At 47.5% G+C, this 16,814-nt stretch overlaps 1 long non-coding RNA gene across 2 annotated transcripts in view; it reads left to right on the top strand.

Annotated features, from left to right (window-relative positions):
* LOC110260343 overlaps positions 1-16,814 on the top strand; it is a 131,843-nt gene that overhangs the window by 31,796 nt on the left and 83,233 nt on the right. Inside the window, exon 1 of one of the 2 annotated variants that reach the window (XR_002343501.1) lies at positions 10,779-12,047. The exons of the other annotated variant lie outside the window; for it this stretch is intronic. This is a non-coding gene — a long non-coding RNA (uncharacterized LOC110260343). Of the gene's footprint in view, positions 1-10,778; positions 12,048-16,814 lie in introns of those variants that run through there. 2 annotated transcript variants of the gene reach the window in all.

The raw sequence follows: 16,814 nt of genomic DNA, 5'->3' as shown, positions 1-16,814 counted from the left end.
TTAATTAATATTAAAGGTGATGATATAAGAGTCACACCACATGACAAAGCACTAAAGAAGCCGTGGCTGCTTGCTCAGAGTGGGGAGAAGTGGGGGCACAGAGACCTCCTGACCTTGGCTCAGCAAGTTCAGGAGTGAGGGACAGAAAGGATGGAAGAACAGGAGAAGGGGAGACCACTCAAAAGACATTCTTTCAACCTGCACTCAACCACGCAGGTCACAATGCTACTTGGTAGTACTGCTCCCCAGGAAGACTGTGGAGGCTTTTTGAGAAATTGTCACAATGACTGAGGGGTGCTATTAGCCTTTAGTACCTGGAAATCAGAAATGATAAATGTCCTTCGAGGAGTAGGTTATTCTCATGCAAAAATTTGTCCTGACAGTAGCGCCAAGGTTGAACAGCACATGTAGTGACGTGGGGAATGGGACTCCCTCTTACTCCTCCTTGCCACTGCCGTCCTCCCAAGATGGGGGGAAAAAAAAAAAGAGGAGGTTTATCCTCCCCCACCCCCACCTTGGCTTGACTTTGTCAAGTCAAACTAGTAAAATCCACATACAGCGAATGGAATTACCCTGTATCATGGAAACCAGTGCCCAATTGAGGCAAGACAAGCCTGGGGCACCGGCAAACTCAGAAAGACGGATACGTTCTGCTCTGATGAGCATCTTTGTGATTTTGCAGGCAGACACACTCTAGAAAGTTGCTTTTAAAAATTTTAGCACCCATTCATGTTTATTGTTAGATCAAAAAATAAAACTTTATTCTGAATTTCACCTCAAGTCAGTCCCTGTGTCGTTGTCAGCACTTGGGATCAATGAAGACATTAACTGTTGGACACATAAATGTGTGACCCAGGAGATGTGGGAAATATTCATGATGCTGAGGCGACTCCTCTCCAGGAGACAAGACTGGAAAGGGTTGTAACTGGGAAACCTGTAGCCTAATCAGTGATGCTCTATCTTGTCTGGGGAAGACTGGTAACAGATGACAGGCCTCTTGGTCAACGAAGGCTATCCAGTAACTACTATGTCCCAGGCTCTGGGCTGGACGCTGGAATAACTTGCAAAGAGGGCAATGTCCCTGCCCCCGGGGTGGGGGAGAGGGGAACAGATACAAATACTAGAGACATGACACATCCACCCAGACAGACAGACATAAAAAAGATTACAGGTCAGTAGGGAGCCCAAAGATGAGGGTGAGTCTGAGAACAATGGGGCAGGTGTAGCCAGCCTTCTCAGAGAAGGCAGGTGGAGAATCTTGATCTCTGGTATTTGATGACTGGCTCTCCAGAATGGGAGGAAAGCCCCAAGGGCTAAATGGGGCAGGGCCAGCCCTGAACCAAAGGCCAGGCTGTGAGCAGAGACCTGACTTGACAAGGGGGCAGGAAGACGCTGGTTGGTCACCAGGAAAAGGGCTGAGGGTGTGGTCTTGGCCTTATTGGCTGTTGGACTTGCACGGGGCGTGGTCTGATTTAAAAGAATTTACCAAGGTGTGGATGAGGCATGGGGGAACCACAGGGATGTCCGGCGATTCCACAGCTGATGGGTGGAGCTGTTACCTCCCTAAGTCCTAAGTGAAGGGGAGCGAAGTGGGCCCTGAGACCAGGAAGGACAAGTGTAGAGATGACAAGGTTGTCTCCAGAGAAACCGAAGGGCATGACGAGCCTGGGTCCTCCTCGCAGCGAGGCCACCTGGAGTAAATATGGTGACTTTCCTTCCCCGCCTTCCAGTCTCCTGGCCACTTGCATTGGCCAAACCCCGCGATAAGTCAGAGAATAGAGCGCAGGGTCTGAGGGTTGAACAGAAGATGTACAGCACAGGGTAACTAGTAGCCAAGGACAGAGGCAGTCCTGTTACTGGAAAGAAACCCTCCACTGTAAACAAGAAGCCTGGGCCACATGAGATTGGCTGGCTTCCTGAAGGAAGAGGATCTAGGAACCAGCCTGGCCTGGCCTCTGATGTGATTCTTTGACCTTGCCCACCTAACTGCATCAGGTACCACCATGCTCCTATTGGGGTCTGTCTGCCTCTTCCCATCCACACTGCACTACTTCTGGCCACCACCTTCTGTGCTGTTTCTCTGATAGCTTCCTGCCTGGTCTTCCAGCCTTGCCCCCCCACCAGTCCTCTCTCCACCCTGCAATCAAATCTTTTTAATGTGCTGAACTGACCGTGTCATTTCCTTTCCTAAAACCGCCTCGCCTTAGCATCCAACATAAAAGTCCAAACATCTTACCGTGGCTTATGAGGCCTTTCATGGTCTGGCTCTGGTTTACGTGTCCTGCCCCATTTCTTGCCAGTTCTACACCAGTTCTCCTCCTTCCTTCAGCCAAACTTTCCTTCCCAAATCCAGCTCCTTAAGGTCCAGCCATCAGAGCAGCTTTCTGACCTCTCTCTAATCCCAGGGCCTTTGCACATGCCGTTTCTCCACCTGAAAGTCAGGAAGTCAACTCTAACTTGACTAATTTATTCTTGTTCCTCATTCCTTCATTCCTGCTGCCCTCAGCAGGAGTTCCGTGCCTCTCTTGCCTGTTCCTATAGCACCCTGACCCTGACCCTGACCCTACAATTTATTATTATAAATTGTAATATTTATTTGAAAATTTAATCAATAGCTATTTACTAAATACCTGTCATGTGCCAAGCCCTTAACCACCCCAGGGCCTTTATTCATGCTGTTCTTTCTGCTTGGCACCCTCTTTTTTTTTCTGTTTTTCATCTAACACTTATCCTTTGGGTCTCAGCTGAAATATAATTTCCTGTAGTAAGTTCTGCCCCCATATTCTCTCCCAAGGCATGCTGTAGGATTTGGTTTATTTGATAATGGTGTCTCCCTCTCCACACCTGGGAAGGTGCCAGATCTGCTTCATCCACCACTGTATGCGCCTTCCTAGCTCAGAACCTGGTGTTCAGTGGGCCCTGATCACATGCATGCTGAGCAGGGGGAGGCAGTCTCGTTCTCCCATGAGACCACGACGAGGCGTGAAATAAAGCATGACTGTGTGCTCCAGGGGGCGCGTGGGGCCTGCAATCAGACAACTTGAAGGGCCCTGCTTGAGAAAAATACAATAAACAAACCTAGGCGTGAAAATGGATTTTTATTTAGGTTGAGAAAAGAAAAGACAAAAAGATGAAAAAAAAGAAATGACAACAAATTGTAAGACTTTTAAAGCTGAAAAATTCCACAGATATCACAAGATACAGAAAGTAATACAACATTCTTATTAATTAACCACCTAGCACTAGGCTGTAACACTTTCTTCTGAATTTTTTTTTTTGTGTGTGTGTGTGTCTGAATACTCCTTTATCACTTTTTTTTTTTTTTTTTTTTTTTTTTTTTGGCCATGCCTGCCACATGAAGAAATTCCTCACCACAGCAGCAGCCCAAGACACTGTAGTGACAATGCTGGATCCCCAGCCCACTGCCACTACAGGAGAACTCCTATCACCTCTTTATGTAACAACAATTTTGTCATATTTTCTATATAGAGAAAGGAAAGAGGATGAAGTCTCTCCTCTAACATGATAAAATTAGATTTATTACTGATGGTTGGGATGCATAGAACAGGTCACTTCACAACCAAACATACTTGCTGTTTGTAGGACCGCTACAGTTTACATCCTACAAACATATTCTGATAAGTCGTATTTGGCATAATTGTCCTCATAAAGGAAAAAAAAGAATGGCATAGAATTGCAATTCAATACTGGATGTTCCTAGTATATATGACTAGGTATCTGTGAGAATGGAATCTTGCATTTAGAATTTTTACATATCTGATGATTGGAAGAATTTCCGTAGGCTAGCTCTTGGCTCTCTACATTTCAGATCTTGTTTCTCTCCACTACCCGCATAATTCCGGGGCCAGTTTCCATAGAACACATTCAAATCCTTATAATCTTTGGCCCTGCTCCTTGGTGCCACATGCCAGTTGAGAAGGCACCATGGATAATAGGAAGATTCCTGGAAGCCATTTCCACACTGAGATGGCTAGCAGAAACTTACTTAAAAAGTGGCTGCACATAACCAAGAAAAAAAAAAAAAAAAAAAAAAAGTGGATACTCCAGAGTTCCCTGGTGGCTCAGCAGGTTAAGGACCTGGTGCTATCACTGCTGTGGCTTGGGTCACTATGGTGGCTTGGTTTTGATCCCTGGCCTTGGAAATTCCACATACTGTGGGCACAGGGGAAAAAAAGTGACTGTAAACCACCTAATATACCCCACAAAGTGCAAACCCAATTGTTTAACTGCCCCTTAGCCAGAGCTCATAAATGCCACTTCAGTGCCTCCTTATAGTGGGACAGTGTGAGAGCCTGAGTGCAAAGCGACAGCATTCTTAACCAAGTTGTGGTCAAAAGAGCTCACTTTTGCAAAGTTTACAAAAACCTGACCACGTGAACAACACGGCTAGGGCCCCTTTCAGAACTGGAGCTAGTGGGAGGCCCCACAGCTTATGCTTTATTAACTTCAAGGTAAATTTGCCTCTGTGTGTCTTCCTTGTTATTACGTGCTGCCCCTGGCACCTCTCCTGACACATAGCACAGCTGTCCCCCCTTATCCTTTCGCTTCCTGAAGTTTCGATTACCCACAGTTAGCTGCATCTGAAAGCATTAAATGGAAAATTCCAGAAATAAACAATTCATAAGTTTTAAATTCCCTGCCGTGATGAAATCTCGCGTGTCCTGCGTCACCCCGCCTCCTCCCACCCGAGACGTGACTATCCCACCTGTTAGTCACTGGTAGCCACCTGGCTCATCAGAATGACGTCATGGCGTTGCAGCGCTTGGGTGCTAGTCACCCTTATTTGACTTCATAATGGCCCCAAAGCATGAGAGTAGCGATGCAGGCCACTGGGATGTGCCGAAGAGAAGTCATCAAGCACCTCCTTCAGGTGAAAAGCTGAACGCTCTCCACTTCATAAGGAAAGAAAAAAATTGTATGCTGAGGTTGCTAAGATCTATGGTAAGAATCAATCTTCCATCCGTGAAATTGTGAGGAAGGAAAAGAAATTTGTGGTCGTTTTGCTGTCGAACCTCAAACTGCAAATGTTAATGCCACAATGCGTGACAAGGGCTTAGTTAAGATGGAGAAGTCATTTAATCTGTACTCGAGATCTTGAGAAGGAGAGAGGGAGGGAGAGATCGTGTTCATATAACTTTTATTCTAGTATACTGTTATAATTGTTCTATTTTATTATTATTATTAATCTTTCCTATAAATCTGTGCCTAAATTTATAAATTAACTTTATCATAGGAATGAACGTATGGGGAAAAAACACGGTAATATAAGGTTTGGTACTGTCTTCAGTTGTTTTTTTTTTTCTTTTTAGGGCTGCACCTGTGGCTATGGAAGTTCCCAGGCTACAGGCTGAATTGGAGCTACAGCTGCTGGCCACAGCACAGCTACAGCAATGCTGGATCCAAGCAGCATCTGCGACCTACACCACAGCTAACGGCAATGCTGGATCCTTAACCCACTGAGCAAGGCCAGGGATCGAACCTGCCTCTTCGTGGATCCCAGTCAGGTTCACGATGGGAACTTGGTACTATCCCCAGTTTCAGGCCTCCACTGGGGGGTCTTGGAAGGTATCCCTACTGATAAGGGGAAACTACCGTAGTAATAAATATAGGCTGTGGAGTTCCCTTTGTGGCTGAGTGGTAACAAATCCGACTAGCATCCACGAGGATGCAGGTTTGGTTCCTGGCCTCGCTCAGTGGGTTAGGGATCTGGTATTGCTGTGGCTGTGGTGTAAGTCACAGACACTGCTCGGATCCCGTGTTGCTGTGGCTGTGGTATAGACCAGTAGCTGTAGCTCTGATTCGACCCCTAGCCTGGGAACTTCCAGATGCTGTGCATGCAGCCCTAAAAAGACTATATATATATATATATATATATATATACACACACACACACACACATATATGCGTGTGTGTGTGTGTGTGTGTGCGCGTATGTATATATATGCTGAGTGAGGAAGAGTGTCACTTGGCCTCATTATCTAGGCGATGTTATTTCCCCCAGTAGATCTCATTGCGTTGATTTAAAGCTGGTGCTCAAGAAATAGTTGCGCAGAGTTATTGGAGGCACTGGGAGGGGGGATGAGGGGACTGCGTGGCTGGACGAGCTTTCCTATCCGCTCGTCACTGGGCCAATAAGCCAACACCAGCACATCGGCTGCCCTCATTAGCGGCGAGGCTGCCCTGGCTGCCCTCTCCGGGTAGTTCTAATTGGCTCCAATCAGGGCGAGCCGGGGCTGGGCTTTGTGAGCACCGACAGCAGCTCCACTGTCAGAACGGCAGGTAGAAAGGTCACACGGGCAGCACCATTTCCGAGCGCAGAGTAATTACGGACAGAACTCATCTGGCTTTCACAGCGAGACAGAAGAATCTTTATTTTTCCAGCCCTGCTGCTGGGGGCCTTCCATTTCTTGCTGCCATTTTCCTCCTTGTCTTTGTGTGTGTGTGTGTGTGGGTGTGGGTGTGTGTGGTGTGTGTGTGTGTGTGTGTGTGTGTGTGTGTGTGTACGCGCACGCGCACAGGGTCTGGTTGGCCTGAGGATTTCCACAAATATATTTCTTCATGGCTGTGGGTCCAGCAACCAAAAACAGTCTGAATGCCCAAGGGCCTCCAGGGGTCTCCAGTGCTGGAGAATTCGAGATCAAGATTCCAGAGAAAGGAGAATGGGCTGCATTTCTAGACCAAAGTGGAGGGTCACTGGCGGCCAGTGGTTCCAGTGTACTGGTGTGTATGGGAACCCAGTGGTCTTCACACTTTCTGGCAGCCGCTGAGCAGGTGCAGCGCATCTGCTGCACTTTAGGGAAATTGTCCCTGACCCCCAGGCCGTGAGTCACTTCTCTTTGTGAAGTGCATGAGCATTTGGCTCATGTCTCTATTACAAGATTCACCGCACTGTATTTTATCTGTTTGCTTAGCCATCTGCCTTCCAAGATGGACTGTCAGCTCCTCGAGGGCACTGACCAAAATCATCCATATTTATATTTCTTGGTTTATTCCTAGCTCACAGCCTGGTACTAGGCAAATATTTATCCAGCGATTCTCCAGACAAAGGGAGGGGAGGATGTTGGTAATAATAAGATGCCCTGATGTGGGCATAGAGTGGTACAGCGCTAGCCTGTCAAAGTGGCCACGTGTTGCCTTTGGAGTCAAACTGGTTTAAATTCCAGCTTCACCACTATGTTCATTAGGCTTTGGTCTGGCTGTAAATGGCAGAAAACCGCAAACTAGGCTGGCTTGACCACGTTGGGGGTTTACTTCTTTTTCATGCAAAGGTTGAGGGGTGGCGACCTCGAAATGGCTGAGTTGACTCAGTTCTGTGGAGTCCGAGGGGACCCAGGCTCCTTCTGCCCTGTGGCTCTGCTGGTAGCGGCCTTGGTCGTGGCATGGCTCAAGCTGTACCCCTCCAGCTCCAGCTCGCAGGTCAGCGTTCCACCAGCAGGAAGGAGGGAAGGAGGGAAGGAGAGAAGGCCGACATTTCCGGGAAGTTGCATATTCTATTTTTGCTTACATGCTGTTACGCGTGATTTAGTCACACGGACTCACCTAGCTCAACAAAACCTGGCAAACACGGTCTTGGTTCTGGAAGGCCACAGATTCAGCTAAGAATGGGAATCTGTTATTTTACAAGGAGGAGAAATTGGATTTTAGAGGAAAATATTCCCTGTCATAGTCCCTTACTAACCATGTGACTTTGGGGAAGTGAATTAACCTCTCTGAGTCTCTATTTCCTCATTCAGGGGCTACAGGAATGCAAGCAAATGCCTTAGCAAAGTGCCTGGCGCTTCCTAAGGGCTCAGTTATCATTATTATTAATAGGCTGGCAGGAGGAGGTGTCCCTAGCAGAGAGCGTGTGTACTCAGTGTGGGTACTGAGTCCACTGGTACCTCTTACCTGCTCTGTGACTTGGGCCTTAGCTTTCTCATCTATAGAATGGGGGTAATAACACTACTTTCTTCATAGAGTTGTGAGGATTATTTGAGGTATTTATGTAAAGCATTTTGCACAGTACTTAGCAATAAATACTCTGTCACAGTTGGCTTCTTCTACTATTACCAGTCCAGGCAGGCCCTGAGTGACCTTGAGATGGGCCACGAAGGGGATGATGGAGAAGATTCCATAGGATTCTCTCTGGCCCTCAGACGCCAAAACTCAACTCTTTCTAAGGGGGCGGAGGGAGCCAGGAGGCAGCGAATTAGCCTGGCCTCCAGTGACCGCAGGAGTGCGCCTGCTTTTTGAAATTGCCTCCAAATGGAGCCGACTTTAAATGCAAGGGAAGCGTCCTCTGCCTTCCCGCCTGTTTCCATTTCCCAAAGCTGTCAGCCGTTCTCTGCGACGGGGGGCTTTTCCCAAAGGGCTCAGGTAAGAAACTCTGGGAGGAGTTCCAAGAGCAGGAGGAATTTCTGGCCCAGGCAGAACCGAAGGGGTTGTGTCCAGGCTGCGTTTGGGTTGGCACTTCTGTCCCCTCAGGCAGAAGTTGCAGAGAAGCAGAAAAATATGCCAGGATCAGGTCAGATGGCCTGCAGCTTGATGGAATGAGCAAGACACACCATTTCTCTTCTGCTCAGGCTCATGGGGTTAGCGGCTAAGTCCCCCGAGTAGCCTGAGTGTTTAGTCTCAGGAGACCTAACGCTCAGTGGCTTGGGAAGCGCTGGAAGCATGGACCCCCCCCCCCCCCAGGTGGCTGGTTGGTTTTGCTTCTTGCAGTAGCTGGAATGGGACCCTCTGTCATTTATCTGCTGTGTTCACAGGCTGCTTGCTCCCCAGTGCTAGCTGAGTAGCTGCCAGGGGCCCCTGAAAGGCAGGAAAGTCTGGGTGGGAAATCGGATAATCACGCCCGGCTCTGGTTTGCTGGTTCCTGTGCATCCTCCCCACTCAGCCTTCCCTCCACACTGGCTGCTCCATCAGTTTCTACGGCCTCGGGGTGGCCCCTGGGTACCCACCTGTAAACGGAGCCACTGTTTGATACCAAACTCCCAGCCAAATCCAGAACCTGCTGCTTTTCTGCAGTCTGCACAGGAATGTGTCCCTTGAAGTAAAAGCTTGGAAACAACCTAATGACTAAGGAAAGAATGATGGTGCAAAGGGGGGGTCCTTCCCTTCAAGTGATATTATGCTCCATTTAAAAAAATAGGATCTCGAAGATTATATGGTATGACCTGGGAAGATGTTTATGTTATGATGTTAAATGAAAATATACAATCTCATCTTTGCCATGAGTGTAACTGTAAAAATTATACGCACATTTGCACAAAACCCAAAAAGGCACGCCAGAAAGAAAAATTGGGGTGATAAGATTGTGGGTACCATTTTCTCTTTCATGTATTCTGACATTGACTCCTGCTGTGCATGCCTGTCCTGCACCTCCACCCCATCCCCCTAAAGGGAAAAGAACTCAAACCACTGGAATTTGCTCGTCTGGCTCCTTTGCCTATTTTGATATCAACTTTTCAATCGATATTCTCAGGAAAAGCCATGACTACTTTAAGTTGAAAGCAAACCCCAGGTGAACCCTGTTCAAGTCTCTTCCCGGCAGGTGGTGACTGATGAAAGCAGATTCTTAAGGGTCAAATCAATCCTGCCCTTGCACTGAGGCCTATAAACAAGGGGTAGGGGGAGAGCCTCAGGTGCTCAGCATCTGAATTCCAGGATTGCCTCCTGCAGGCTCCCCTGAAGTAGGCCTTAGAGGCAGGGCCGGTTACCGTTCAGAGCCAGGAACAAGCTCTCGACTCTCTGGAGCTGGCTGAGTGAACTGGAGAAATAAGGAATTATCACTTAGCAATGACCTAGAATTTCAGGGGCTGCTTTAATACCATTCCTGCCACCAACTTATTGTATAAGCCGGAGCAAATCACTCAGCCACTCTCCAGATTAAGGGGACCGAGTGTAATCTGCCTCGAAATGGCTGCTGGGCAGGAAAACAAATGACAGCCATGGCACCGAGCACTTTGCCAACAGAGAAGCAGGTCTATTGAAAAGAGCGTGGGATCTGGAGTCAGAAAGTCTGGATTCAGGCCAAGGCTCCGCCACTCATGAGCAGTATGACTTTAAGCTAATAGCTTCTTAGGTTTAGTATTTCATCAATAAAATGAGGATAATACTCTCTATTCAACTGGATCGTGGTGAAAACTAAGTGAGCTCAGGTCTGAGAAAAAAGCTTTGTATATTGTAAAGCATATATGTTAGTTGGCTGGTTCTGCCATAAAAAATGCTTAGACTGGGTGGCTTAAATGACAAAAATTTATTGTCTCATAATTCTGGAGGCTGGAAATCTGAGATTAGGTGTCAGATGAAGCATTGAGGCCTCTCTCCTTGGTTTAGAGATGGCTGCTTTCTCTCGCCTTGTCTCCCTCTGTCTGCCTGTGTTGTCTGTGTCCTAATCTCTTCCTCCTCTTATAAGGTAACCAGTCATATTGGATTTGGGGTCACTCTAATAACCTCATTTTAACTTAATTACCTCTATAAAGACCCTGTTTCCAAGTATAGTCACATTCTTTTTGTTTTTTGCATTTTATGGCTGCACCTGCAGCATATGGGAGTTCCCAGGCTAGGGGTTGAATCGGTGCTGCTGGCCTACGCCCCAGCCACAGCAACACCAGATTGGAGCCTCGTCTGTGACCTATGCCGAAGCTCACAGCAACACCCAACTCTTAACCCACAGAGCGAGGGCAGGGATCGAACCCGCATCCTCATGGATCCTAGTCAGATTCTTAACCTGCTTAGCCACAACGGGAACTCCTACAGTCACATTCTGAAGTGTTGGGTTTAGGATGTCAACATACTAATTTGGGGCAGATTCAGCCCATAACAGTGCCATATAAATCCTTTTCTGGACCCACCAGGACTTCCCATCATGGGCATTTGGAAGCCTTTGCCAACAGAGAAGCAGGTCTATTGAAAAGAGCATGGGATCTGGAGTCAGAAAGTCTGGATTCAGGCCAAGGCTCTGCTACTCATGAGCAGTATGACTTTAAGCTAATAGCAGCCTTTATCATCTTATATTTCTGGAGGAGAGAAGTCTGAAATGGTCCTGTTAGTCCAAAGTCAAGGTGTTCACAGGGCTGCATTCCCGTGCCCCCACAAGGAAATCTCCTATTGATCAGAAGTAGAGGCCTTTTGCTGCTTTTGCCTGCCCAACTTAGGCACCACACCCCTGTCCTGGAAAGAAAACCACTCCTTGCTTTGTGGAAACCATTCCCTGTGGTTCAGGTGGGGCTGCCCTCACCTCCTCCAACACAGGGAGAACGACTGTCCTCAGTCTGGCCAATGAGAACAGACCGCTCATCCTTGACACCAGTGATTGGCCCAGGGTTGGGCACATGACTCAAGCACAACCAATCAGAATGTGCTGCAGGCATGGATATGGAAGCCCGAGGAAAGCCGCTCTACCTGCCTCTTGGATCGCAAGGCTTACCAGTAATGCTGGAGCTCCATTCAGCCAGCCTCACAGGGGCAAGGAGAAAGGTCACCACCTGGGGAAAACAAAGCCAATGTATCATGAGAAACACAGCTGATGGATGTGAAGGTGAAGGGAAACTTAAAGACAGAGTTTGAGCCCCTGAATCCATCTCTTTACCGAAGCCAATAAATCTGCTTATGCTCCTTTGTGATGGGTTTCTGCCCCTTGTGGTGGGAAGAAAATCCTGCCTGTTGTAGCAGGATTTATACAGAGCCTCCTCGAAGAGAGTCAGCCTTTCTCGTGATCGGCCTATCCTGTTAGCCCTGGCTGGAGCCCTGATTCTTAGAGGACTGAATATGGGCAGAGTAGGGGGACCCAAATCCCTCAAGGATTGTCTCGCCAGTGACAATAACAGTTTGCATTTGGGTTTGGTGTGACACTGGGGCTCAAGATCCACTGAGGGGGATGGTTTCTCCAATTTTCGCTTTTGTTTAGGCGTGCAAAATGAGAGCCTGTTCTGATTTCAGGACCTTAATGAAGGTTTTCTAACTCAATTTTCAGAGATAATAAACGGAGTCACCCCCCCCACCCCGAACATTTGATCTGCGGTATCCTCCGTTTCCTTTTGCACAAGGTACTTGAATTTTTTCTCCTCTGCTATGTAAGCCTGACAGCTTGGGTTTCTCTCCCTGCTTGTGTGATATAGCGCGAGGGTTTGGACAGGAGCCTGACGGTTATTCTTTTTTTTAATGTTTTTATTTGTGTTGCTGTCACATTACACCTTCTTAAAGGTTGCTTCTTGTCCTTTGAGGCACATTTTTTTTTTTTTTAAAGTGGCTATGTGTCTTAGGTCCTATCTGTATAAAGAGCCTTTTATTATTGATGAAGGTACACTACTACAGGAGACTCACTGGCTTATCCAGGTCAAGAGCTGGGCACCATTCTCCAGGCTGTGTTCAGCCTCTAGCCCCACAGTGATATGAATACAAAGCAGTCTTCATTGCAAGTGTTCAGCACACAGACCTTAACCCAAGTGCAGTGTAGGGCACCCAAGATGAGATCCCCTTTCTGCTTTATCTTCTAGGAAGCTAGTTAACCCAGAGAAGGAACACCAAGGAGAGGACCTGGACTAGTAACCCCTACCTTCTACCTTTTTGTTTCTCCTAAGATTGATAATGACTATAATATGTTGAGATCTGTTAATGTGCCAGGTACTTTAGGCGCTTGACATACATTATCCCAAAAAAACCCCAAAAAAACACAAAGAAACAAAAAACCTCAAAAGAACTGTTTGAGGTAGGGAGTATTATTCTCATTTTATAAGTATAAACTCAGAGATATTGAGAGTATACCGGAAAGAAATTAACAGTGGCCCTTGACGTTTGAGAGGTGGCAGGTGCCCAGCACGCAGGTGGGAGCTGCTGGGTGGCCTGCAGATCCCCAAAAGTTACCACAGAGGGATCCTGGGACAGACTCCAGGAAGGTGGCCTCTGACCCTCCCAAGTTCCCAGCTGCCACCCACAAAGCCAGACACATTCCCCGGTGGGGTGGCAGGTGAATGGCTCCGTCACCTTCCTGAAACACCTGCCGAGTTCATGTTAGATTTCATCATTTTTGTCGATTACATTTGTTAATATAATCTTGGGCCCGTGGGTCTTACAAGATGTGGGTCTGAGGTCAGACTATCATTTGGTTTATTATAATAGTTATTCCCAGGCATTACACATAATAAACAAAGTGAAATACTTATAAAATTCTTAATTCAAGCCCCTGGGCCCAGTAAGCAGAAGTTATAGTTCTTTCCTGGTGCCATAAGTGAGTTAAATTCTTAGATTGTTCTGAGTTCAGCGTGTTGGTGGGTCAGCCAGGATGAGATATGTGTTGCGGTGTGACTCTTAGATCCAAAAGCTAAAGCCCTTTTTAATTGTTTTTCCAAGTACAAGGAAGCCAGTAAGTAGGGATCAGACATGGAAGGGCTAGGAATTGCCACTGATCTTTATTTTTCGGCTTTGAGACTCTTGCAGCCTTGCAAAATCCATTTCTCATTCCCTCCATGAAGAGAATTCATAGCAGAGTCAGAAACAGGAATGTGCAAAGGGAAACTTCCAAGAAGATACCATGGTCGCAGGCTTACCTGGGTTGTTTGCTGGTATGACGGGGCCAGTGCTCAGGCACAAGCATTTGCTCTTGTAAATGTGTTTGCGTGAACTAGTAATGCCGACCCTTCCACGTGGGGGAAGGAGAGGGTGATGCCTTGTCCTTCATAAATGTTTGCTTTACCTGATTAGTCTCTCCAGTTACACTCATCTAGAAATGAGGCCAATGGCAGCCAGAGCACAAGGCAAGTGTGACCTGTGTTCCCCAAAATCCTTCGTATTGTTCCTGTGGAGTGACAGCTGTTACCCATCTCGGATATATTCTGGCTCTCTTTTTCCTGGGGGACACACTTGGGCAAGGATTTGAACACGTGTCTGCGCCTGGGGGTTTTCACGTCTTAATACCTGGCTGCCCTTTGTCCTCAGCTTTGTTTCTCTCTTCGTCTTTCATTCTACTTTTAAATCTCACTCTGGCACACAGAAGACTTTGCACATGAAAAAAAAGCCTTCTCTGGGCAGGTGTAGCCTGTGCTGGGCTGCATGGCTTAGTGAGTAGATAATGGGCTGAATTTTAGCTCCTGATTTCCCTCTCACTATGTGCTTTTGTGCAGTGAACATCCTGCACAACTGGATGTGGTGGCCCTGTTGATGCTTGCCACTTCCCTACATCTTTGTTAGCTGCAGAGCAAGGCAAAACGTAACATGAACGGATGAATGAATGAATAAAGGAGACATAGCGCAGTAGGCTGGTCCCCCACTGCTAGGTTGAGAGGAGCAGGTGCTCGCATGAGAGTGTCCTTTACATCTGGTGGAGGGAGGGGTGCGTCCTCACAGAGGAGGCTGTGTGAAAAATGCAGATCTGTGGGAGTTCCTGTCATGGCTCAGTGGAAACAAATCTGACTAGCATCCATGAGGATGCAGGTTCGATCCCTGGCCTTGCTCAGTGGGTTGAGGATCCAGTGTGGCCCTGAGCTGTAGTGTAGGTCTCAGATATGGTTCGAATCTGGCATTGCTGTGGCTGTCACGTAGGCTGGCAGCTACAGCTCTGATTGGACCCCTAGCCTGGGAACCTCCATATGCTGCGGGAGCAGCCCTAAAATTAAAATAAATAAATAAATTTTAAAAAAGCAAAAAAAAAAAAAAAAGAAAAAAAGCAGATCTATTTGCAGATGAGCCAAATGAAAACTGCAGGCCAGGCCCCCGGAGTGAGAGTGAGCCTGGCCTAGGCAGGAATTCAGACTGGATTTTGAGAGGCCTGGATGTGACGATTTTGGAGCAGGGTCGGTGATGGGATTTGATGCTGCCAAATGGTAGCTGGGATAGACAGCAAAAGCTGTCATTACCTGACCAGAGCCAATGCCTTAGGAAAGCTGGAGGGAGAGGAGAGGAGGACGGTAATAATGGTGTATTTTCCGAGGTCTGGACGAATCAATTTAATCTATGGTGACTTTATTGCAAGTGCCTCCCTCCTCCGTTGGGTAAATATTTGCCGAGCTCCGCCTGTGTACCAGGTGCTGTGGTATAGAGCTCATCACGGGGCACACAAACACGTAAAGCAGCAGTTACCTGCTGGTCTGATGGGTGGTGGTACAGCAGTGCAGAGTGGGCTTGGTCAAAAATGAGTTAATAACGGGGAAAAACGAGGGATGATACCCTCTTTCTGTTTCAAGTCGCTACATGCATAAGAATACTCTTCGCTAAGACGTGAATCACAGGCACCACAAACTGAGGGGCAAAGAAGCGAGTTTGCTGGATGTAAGAGTCTGAGTTCAGCATCACCAGGCTGCACTTGAGGTGGGACAGCAAGAGATGGGCAGTAGACAGACGTGCCCCAAGAAGCCGAGCTCTGGGAGGGCGGGTATTCTGCCACCCCAGTAACTACAAGAGCACCGGCCTGTGTGAGGTGCTCTCTATTTGTGGAATGACTGTGTAACTCACACGGGGAGTCCCACCCCACAAAGGCCTCGACCATCGCCCCACACCTGTCTTGAGGCTGAACTCAGACCTTATCGCACACTCTGCCACCCTCACCCCCAAACAGAGCTGACTTCACAGCGCATTAACGAGCTGTCACATAGATGTTCAATAGATTTTTAAAAAATTTTTGATTTTGTTTTTGTTTTTATTTTTTACTTTTTAGGGCCACACCTGTGGCCTATGGAAGTTCCCAGGCTGGGGGTCGAATCGGAGATATAGCTGCCGGCCTACGCCAGAGCCTCAGCAACATCAGATCTGAGTGGCGTCTGCGACCTACACCACAGCTCACGGCAATGCTGGATCCTTAACCCCCTGTGCAAGGCCAGGGATTGAACTGCATCCTCATGGATGCTAGTCGGGTTTGTTACCACTGAGCCATGACGGGAACTCTGTTATTAAATATTTATTAAGGGTAAATAGATATGCTAATGTATTATGAATATAGCCATTAGTTGAATAGATACTATCTTCATGAAAACTAGACATTAGTTACATAGTTTAGTAGATGACATTGCAAAGATTTCCAGGGGCATTAGGCTGTCGTATTGTTCCCCAGAGAGTAGAAACATAAATATTTCTTCACTCCTGCCCCTCTTGCTCTCTCCCCAAGAACTGCCTGGACATTCTGGTTAACGGAGGTGTTCATCTTTGGCTCGCAGCCCACCTGCCCCAGTGAGCACAACACAGGCCCAGCGGTCCACCCACAGTGGTCAGCAAGCCTTGTCTCTGTGGGACCAGTTTATCCTGCCATCAATGGAGCTGAGGCCCAGGCGGGTCTGGGTTGGACAAACAGACTCTGAGTCTGGGTAGGGGTGGCGGGAGAGGGAGAGAAGGAGCCAAGACCCTATAAAGCCCTGAGGATTAAGGAGGGAAAGAGGTTCCCAGGCTAAGAGTCTAATTAGAGCTACAGCTGCCAGCCTGCGCCACAGCCTGAGCCACAGCCACGCCAGATCTGAGCTACATCTGCAACCTATACCACAGCTCAGGGAAATACCAGATCCTTAACCCACTGAGCGAGGCCAGGGATCAAACCCTCAACCTCATGGTTCCTAGTTGGATTCATTTCCACTGGGCCACAATGGACTCCAACAAACAGTTCTTGAATGAAGAAAATCCCTGCACCTCCCATCAAAATGGACCCCCTGCTCTAGTAACTCCAAAGTAATTCAGTTTCCAGATTATGCCATGTGCTTTTTTTTATTTTTAATTTAAAAATTTTTTTTTGGTCTTTTTTTGCCATTTCTTGTGCAGCTCCTGTGGCACATGGAGGTTCCCAGGCTAGGGGTCGAATCGGAGCTGTAGCCACTGGCCTACACCACAGCTCATGG

Source organism: Sus scrofa, chromosome 4 (assembly GCF_000003025.6).
Source record: "Sus scrofa isolate TJ Tabasco breed Duroc chromosome 4, Sscrofa11.1, whole genome shotgun sequence".
In the NCBI taxonomy this organism is placed as follows: domain Eukaryota; kingdom Metazoa; phylum Chordata; class Mammalia; order Artiodactyla; family Suidae; genus Sus; species Sus scrofa.
The sequence above is the reverse complement of the archived record's forward strand: the minus strand, read 5'-3'. Positions and strand labels throughout refer to the sequence as shown.